Consider the following 9,064-nt stretch of genomic DNA (forward strand, 5'->3'; position numbering starts at 1 on the left):
ACCCCTACTTTTATTCTCGACCTCCTTGGTCAAGTACAATAATCAAACAATCTTACCTCAAAATGCTTTTCAAGTCCTCCTTGGTCAAGATTGATCTCTAGAAGCTTCAGGCCTTACATCTAAACTAAACACGGGACTATCTCAAACAAAATCAGAATGCAAAGTACAATCAAAACCCTTAAAATCAGCTTACCAACCCTAAATCTAATAATTTTAGGAAATACTATAGCACCAATTGAGAGAGGAATTGAGCTAATACCTAAAGATCGGAGAGAGAGATGAAAGTAAGAGCGTTTCCTCGGCTCGGGGTTCCGAAAGAGAATTATAGGGAAAACTGATGGATTTATACATCAGAAACATGAATTAAAGATGACAAATAAAAAGGGTGGAAAATAAAACCTTTTTGTGGGCTTTGATTTTGACGACTGTTTCGATTTCCACCAGAAAGAGGCTGTCGGTCTGTCTATTTGCAGCAAGGGAGAGTAACTCCTCGCGCCTGTTTTTTAGTAGTGTGAAATTTGAGAAATTTTCGAAAATTTTCTAGTCCCGCCTTCTAATTTTTATTTATTTATTTTAAACAGTGTGTGTAATTGCACCACATTTAATATCCAAGGTAAATAAAAAATTGCGGTGTGATTACTAACAATATTGACCACGATTAATAGCTGCAGTGGTTTAATATTTTGACAACATGTTGATTAAGACCGTGGTAGTAAATTATTTTATTATAACGGGCCATTACTTGCTTGTTGTAAAACATTGTTATCCACAACATGTTGACTAAGTCTGTGGTAAATGATCATTTTTATAACGGGCACATAATGTTCATGGTAAATGAGCTATTTTTTTGTAGTGATTCTTCTCTCGCATGAGATCATGGGCAATTCTGATTGGATTTCGCCTCCGTCCGTGGATATGTGCGAATTTGGTTCCAACACACCTCATCACCCACCTCTCCCTCTCCCTCTCCCTCTCCTAAGACCTACTCCAACCATGGTCTATTTGTCAAATTTCCCCCCAAAATTTTCCCCCCAAACACCACCCAACCCAAGCTAAAACATTGAGTTAAAAGCCAAATGCTAAAGCTGGGCTAAATTCCCCCACCATCCGCGTGGACTCGCTTGAAACTGGGCCACTCTCGGCCCACCCACTCATGGACGCGCCCCACGGGCTTGCTTCAAATCTGCTCTTGACAGAGTGGGGGCCCACTGGCAGGGCCTTGTCGGCCACTTCCCCCGAGCCTAATGGCTCTTTTCCCCATCCAACGACCATCATTTAAGGACTGTTGGTTGATCCAACAGTCCAGATTCAAATTTCATTTTTAAAAAATATGTTATTTTAAAATACATTGAATCCAACGGCTGAGATCGAATATAATCAAATCCAATGGTGAAAAAAAAAGATCTAACAGCCCAAATTTGAATCCAACAGCTAAAATAATTAAAAAAAATTATTTAACTCAAAATTCACCCAAAAACTCTATAAATACCTATGTATTTGTTCAAATACCCACACAAAACTCAATTTTCTTCTACAATTCTTCCAATTTATCTTTCTACCATTTCTTTCCATTTCCAAATTGTTCAACAGGGCAAGAGAGCATATTAGAGGTCATAACTGGACGTGTGAGGAAGATGTTGCTTTCTGCTTGGCATTGGTTTCTGTTAGCGAAGATGGTGGGTGCAGTTGGCACAAATCAAAATAAAAAAGTTTTGTGGGATAAAATCATTGCAAAGTTTCAAGAAAACTGCAACGGCGTCGGGCGGGATGGTGGTGGTGTTTATGATCGGTGGAAGACTATCAACAAAGCATGCACTTTATGGAATGGAAGCTTGGAGAGAGCCGTGGTTGGCATGCCTAGTGGAAGGAGCGCCATAGAAATTGTGAGTTTTGTTCTTGATATTTTATTTGTCATGTACATAGTATTAGTTTGCAACTAATTATTTTTATGTATTTTTTGCATAGGGTGACAAAGCAATGGAAATTTACAAGACAAGAGTAACACCAAAAAATCAAGTTTTTAAGTTGCAACATGCTTGGGACGTCCTCAAGGATTGTTCGAGGTGGGGAACCGATGCGGACCAACAATGGGGAAAATTATTTCAACGTGAAACTGCACAGACAAATGCCAGGGATGAAGGTGTCGATGAAATGACCCCATCTCCTTCTTTTGCAAGGCCCCCGGGAAAAGATAAGAAAAGGGAAGCAAAGAGAAAAAGGAAGTCCCAAGATCCGATGAGTGGACACTTTGCTACAAGAATTGCAAAATTGAAAGAAACCCATAGCACTTGCCAAGAAGAAACAGCTTGAATGCGTTTGCAAATGGAGGAAATCTCAAATAGGGAGCAAGATATGTTTGAAATTAATTTGATGATGGAAGACCTTAGCAAATACACTCTAAAGAGGAAGAAGTTCTTACGTGGTAAGCAAAAGAAAATTTTGCGAAAGTCTACCTCAAGGAGTATGTTTCAAGATGATAAATCCTCTAAACCCTATATCCCAATTCAATCACGAAGTCCATCACCAAGTGATGATGGTGGATATGATTATCAAGTTTATGTAGTGTATGAATTATGTGCTTTATTAATAGTCATTTGTATTGAGTTTATGTAGTTTATTAATTATGTGGTTTATGAATTATCGGTTGTATTAAGTTTATGATTTTTCAATATTTATTGGAATTTAAATTTTGTTAGATTAAAATGTTCATAAAATTAATTTACGATAGTCAACATATATATATTTTTAAATTTAATTTAAGAAAAAAATTAGCCTAAGTTCATTCTTTAATAATCCCGGGCTAAAATTTTAGGTCAGAATGGTTAGAGTAGGAAAGTCATTTCTGGGCTAAAAGCTAAATTTTCTGGGCTACAAAATTTGGCTTTTAGCCCAACCATTGGAGATGGTCTAATTAATTTAAGGTTTTTTTTATTTAATTGTGTAATTAACTAATTTTGTTTGTTGTAGGTTTGTAATTGAATTGGAAGAAAATTAAAGCAAAAGTATGTATTCGTCTCTCAATTTAACATTTGGAAAAAAAATTTAATTTATATAATTTTGGTAACATGTATGTTGAAATTGTGGGTTATGTGACATTTTTGAGTTTGTGAATTATTGAAACATATGTAGCTTAGGTGAATATAATTTTTCCAGGATTAGATTAGGAAATGATGGTGTGATATTTGTTGAAATTTCATAACTGTTTGAGCAAGTATGCGTTTCTGTGGTCTAACTGATTCATGAATTTTCCAAGTTAGACAGTTCGGAACTAGCATGTGCTTAAGGTTTGCGGTGAACCGTGGCTAAGTTTTGGTCGTGGAAAATATGTTGTATCCCCCCTAATATTCTTCAAGTGCTACGTCGTGCACTTGGGGAACTCTAGGGAGATGCTGCCGAATATTTTATAATTGACAATAGTAGCGTGAACCGCAAAGCACAACACAGAAAGTGCAATTTCAAAGGATGGATAAAGTTGTAGAATAGAAGTTGTGATGAATATTTGAATGGGATTGACACATTTATTAGATTTGAAAGCAACCATGTGCATTTTGTTTGAAGGAAAATGCAAACAGTTTTTTCTTCAAGAAACTTGTAAGTGGTTCAATTGTTATACATAAACAAGGAGGTCATGTTGTTCAAGTTTCATTGGTATTATACAAACCCAGACAACCTATGCGGTGTCATTCAAGATAATTTTTTGTTATCCGTCAACACAAACACCTGATGGTTACTTTAAGAATGATCCCTACATTCTCACAAGTACGGCGAAACAACTATTCTACCTCGATGATCCAAAGGCCGAGGTGGTTTAAAAGTAGTCCAATTCATAAAACATAGAAATTTTTAGGACTTGTCAGGACCGCGATAGGATAACGATGAGGATATACCAACGATGACCAAAATGTTTACCAAGAAGATTCATATGCAACCACTCGAAACCTTCTCGGAGTGCTAATAAGCAACCACCTCGTACAACCACCATTCCAAATGTCAAGTGTCCCTTCCCAATTGAAATAGATGCAATATCTATTAACTTGAGGCCCCTATTACCAATTATTTCAAATGTCGTCCTTGACGATAGCAGCGATGTCTCAAGTATTGAAAGCGATTCAGATGATAATGCACCAGACGAGTATATTGACAATGATTGAATTTCGTTTGTAAATTCAATGTGGCAATATTATGTGCAATTAATCCATAATATTCTATTAATTTGGTTTCAGTTCGCAATTTAAATTATCTGAATCAAGTATTCTATTAATCTAATTTTAGCTTGTAATTTAATTTTTATGAAAAGTTATAACGATTACGACCAACGGGCTATGGCAAATTTCGTCGGGCAGGAACCTACGGACACACAAGTTTTGTTGGGTAAAGGTGTACATTATGATTTAGGGTTTAGCGTTCAAGGTATACAGTTCGTTGGGCAAAGTTATAGTGTATATGTATTTGTTAGGACCCTATATTATATATATGTTGTTTTATTTGTACTTGGACTTGCAAGCTAGGCAGTGGTGGACGTGTAGAGTAGAGATGCTTGGGGACTAGATAAGATCTCCTATCTCAGTTTGATACCTGCACTTCTGAGTAAGCTATTCATAGCTTGAGGTGGATTAAGTGCTTCATGCAAATCAGTAGGATGTGTAAATCCAGCAAGCTTGGAGGTGGAGACCTACACAAAACGTGGCAACATTTGTTCAATGATGTTACTAGTTAATTGAAACATTTCAGTTGGGATTAGATATACCATGGTTTCACGTAGTATTTTATTACTATCTTCTTACTTGGTCGTTGAGTTAGCCGCCTTAGTGAACTAAAAATAGGTGCAGCAGCCACACTTTACAAATAAATAAAAGAATGAGAGTAGTTGTCCAGCTTTACGTTGGAATGGAAAGTTGAGAAGAAATAATAGAGAGGGAGACAAGAGTGGATGAAATACATGGTGTTAGAAGTGATCAAAGAGCTTGTTATAGTACATGGAGCTTAGCTAATATGTAAATGACGTCGATCTTCATTTTAGTTTTGGAATTGAAGTAGGGGCTTTCTCAAGGAACTTATCACTATTGGAGTGTTTGTTTTGTTTAAGCATTGTGAAATATTTGTTATACTTAATATATTTGTACTTGATATAATTGTTTATATTGGAACTCTGATATATTATTGTTATTTTTGATAATGCGGATATCTTGATAATGTTGTGCATATATCATTTCATATTGGAGTGTATGGATTATATTAGCTTATTTGAGCTTGGGCTAAGAAATGGAAATATTTTTTGTTTGCTTGAGTTCAACTCTTGTAGGAACTAACAAGGGTGGTAAAGGTGAAATTATAGGAGTGATATGAAGTAGTTGGGACTCTGGCGAACGAGAGAAGAACAAGATGACTAACAAAAAGGATATGGGATGATTAAGTTACGAGGGTTGGTTTGTATAATAAAGCTTCCAGACCATTGCTGTAATTATCCTTGATAAGACTTATGTCCTTACTGATTTGTGGTTTCGCTTACTCTGTACATTTTAGGCTTGCATGTTTAGTACAAGATTAATGAATGGTAGACCAGCTTAGGTTGTGTTAGACGAGGGATTTTTTATTTTATTTTTGTACACTTGTAAGGTTTTTTTAAGTATTACTTTTATGAGAGAAGTTCATTTTCGTTTTTATTTTGTTTTTATTCGCGTATCATCGAAATGTTATTTTTCATCGAGTCCAGGTCTGTGGTGTCACATCCCGGCCCGGGGTGAATCACTTTCCTGGCCCACTCCACCATCATAGCACGATATTGTCCGCTTTGGGCCCTGACCATGCCCTTACGGTTTTGTTTTTGGGAACTCACGAGCAACTTCCTAGTGGGTCACCCATCATGAGATTGCTCTAGCCCCCTTCTCACTTAACCTCGGAGTTCCTACGGAACCCAAAACCAGTGAGCTCCCAAAAGGCCTCGTGCTAGGTAAGGATGAGAATATACATATAAGGATCACCCCCTTTAGGGGCCCGACATCCTCGTCGGCACACACGCGACCAGGGTTAGGCTCTGATACCAAATTGTCATATCCCGGCCCGGGGCGGATCACTTCCCTGGCTCGCTCCACCATCGTAGCACGATTTTGTCTGCTTTGAGCCCCGACCACGCCCTCACGGTTTTGTTTTTGGAAACTCACGAGCAACTTCCCAGTGGGTCACCCATCATGAGATTGCTCTAGCCCCCTTCTCACTTAACCTCGGAGTTCCTACGGAACCCAAAGCCAGTGAGCTTCCAAAAGGCCTCGTGCTAGGTAGGGATGGGAATATACATATAAGGATCACTCCTCTGGACGATGTGGGATGTCACAGTGGTGTGATAGAATATTTTCGTCAGACAAAGGTGAAGGACAATTTTGCATATTCAATTCTTTCAATGGTTATCGCATTCAACGATCCAGTGACAAACTTGTGTGAAATAGTATGAGATCACATACGCAAAAAAATCACCAAAAACAAACTCTTAGGGATTAGGTAATGGTACGAAAGATTCGATGATTACAAATGTATCATCACGATTTAACTGTTTTTTTCCCTCCTATTTTTATGTTTTTTTTTAACAATTGCACTCCTTGACTCTAGAAGAATACAAATGTACATACACGATCATCAATATTAAATATTTACACTAGTAGTTACCCGATCATTAATTGTAAATATCTATACTAGTAGTTACCAAAATCTTAAGTTCTACTTAATAGAAATACAAAATAAACTTTTAGTGTTTGTTGAATCTATTGTTTTGATGGGATACGCAGACTACAGAACTAATTTTTACAATCCAACCGTCAAACTTGTTTAAAATAAATAAGTAAATTAGAAAAAATTGAATTTATTGTGTTTGGCCAACGAAATGTAACATTTTTGCGGGGCAAACTTACCTAATTTCATCTGTCAAACTTTCAAATTCGCCCCATTTTTTCCCCAAAAGATCAAAATTTTCTTCTAATTAAAGGTTTGCCCGACAAAACAATGTAAAATTCATAGGCCAAAGTTATTTTTCCACCATTTTTTTCAGCCAAAAAATTAATTGCGCGGGCATTTTTGTTTATCCTTTGCTCGATGAACTAGACCGTCAGGCAAACTTTATTGATACACGTGTCGTATTTTAAAATATTTGCCTGATCCTTGAATTAGGCCGCGAGCCTCTTCTTGTGACCGGTATATGGAATGATACACCACATATTACTAAATAAATGATGGGATACATGTGCTAAAAAGTTAATAACTTAAAAAATAAAATTTCCCACCATTTATATTAAAACACATGATATACCAGTTATGTTCCTGTCACAATTAAAAATTTCTCCACATACTACAGTTTCGAGGTTCTCTCTCCAAAATCCCCTCCCCCTGCAAACTCTCCTCCCTCGCAGTTCTCTCACTCGCCATTTTTCTCACCTCTCTCTCACTCTCACAAAAGTATGATAACCCCCATTTTAATTTTTTTTATATTGAAAATTTTGTACTACAAAATAATATTGAGAAGAAGATATTGTTCTTAAATACATCCGAGTAGTAACCTTGATACCTATTCAATATGCTGCCTTGGAAAAATTTTCTACGTTTTTTCTAAAGCGAAAACAACTAATATTACAAACGCATATCCACGATTACAACTGAAGTCAAGACAATAAAAGTAAAAGCCTGCCTAGCCATAGGAGGAGGGGTATCATCCGTCCCATTGATAATGTGACCAATAGAATTGATGGTATAAGCTATGAATTGGCTTCTTTAAGCATGCACATACTTTATTTTTAACATGAAAATTGTTAATTATTTTTGCCTTCAAGTGTTTGGTATTTAAGCAGTCACTTGATGTGTTATAAATAAGTGGAGAGACATATTAGTATATCATTTTCTTGTATTATGACATGTTAAATACCTCTTGAATACCCATCACTTGAAAAAAATATCTCTACAAAGTGTAAACGTGAGTTTCAAAATTGGCCACAATATGTCAATTTTATCATTATGTACACCCTTATGTTTAAAATCACAATCAACTTAAACTTGACTCTGGTTGACGTTGGAATTGGAATCGTATTTTAAAGTTTAGAAGTTGTTATACTATTTTTTCGTCTATTTTTATAAAGGTACCAGTGCAATGCATTCGCTAATGCAATGATGTTTTTATTACGAAGATATTTTATGTTGCAAAACAACTCATGTGCGGTTAACGCGCAAAAACAAGACAAGGATAAAAACCCTCATGGTGGATTAGAGTTCATTCATTTATTCTTTTTCGAAAAAACAAAACAAAAAAAATGGTCATTTGTTTACATGCATGCATCCAAATACGTACGTTAATTTTTGTATGACTTAACATTTTTTAGTGCACACACATCTCATCCGAAAGCCAGTACATTTGCCTCCCATAAATCCCTCTTTTTTGCATGTAGTTGCACAATTGCTTGACCTGAAGCAAATTCCACGGTATTTATGGCTTGGAGACTCACAGATCTTCGATGACTTCTCATTCTTCGACAACTTCTCTTTTGTCTTCCCCTCAGCAACCATTGGACCCGTTCCTGCCAAAACATGCATCGCTATATCAATCCATAAAATCCTGGTTTTCTTTTTCATCACCGGGAGAATGAGTATTCGAACTCAAAACTTTTTTCAATGTATATAAATTTTATTTCATTGTTAGGCATAAAGATGAAGTTAAGATGAGGGAAGAGAAAGATACCAATAGTCACCAGAAGGAGGAGGAGGATGAAGACAGTCGAAAACAAACGCCCACAACGTTCCATCTTGATTTTGTGAGTGTGTGTGTGGTTGTGCATGCGTGTGAAACAAATGAGATCAAGAGAGAGCTGTTGATTCAAAGAATTAACATTGAAGATCCTTATATAGAGTTGGTATGAAAATGTAAGTGTATTTCCGTAATAGGCGTTCCTTGGCAAAAATAGAGAGCTTATGGAAAATTTCAGCTCCGATAGGTAAGAACAAAACCCTATTTTAGCTCATCATTTTTTAGCATCCTACATTTGAGGGGAGACAGTAGCTCTATTTCTCCTTAGGTTGAAATATTGCTTTT

The 9,064-nt window shown here is 36.4% G+C and overlaps 1 long non-coding RNA gene across 1 annotated transcript; it reads right to left on the reverse strand.

Moving 5' to 3' along the window:
- Nucleotides 1–8,220: 8,220 nt before the first annotated feature.
- Nucleotides 8,221–8,836, reverse strand: LOC137711913 (uncharacterized). Its single transcript, XR_011065166.1, has 2 exons — nt 8,714–8,836; nt 8,221–8,552 (listed from the first exon to the last, which is right to left on the reverse strand). It is a non-coding gene; the product is annotated as an uncharacterized lncRNA (long non-coding RNA).
- Between the last annotated feature and the right edge of the window lie 228 nt (nt 8,837–9,064).

This window comes from Pyrus communis, chromosome 13, assembly GCF_963583255.1.
Source record: "Pyrus communis chromosome 13, drPyrComm1.1, whole genome shotgun sequence".
NCBI classification, from domain to species: Eukaryota; Viridiplantae; Streptophyta; class Magnoliopsida; order Rosales; family Rosaceae; genus Pyrus; species Pyrus communis.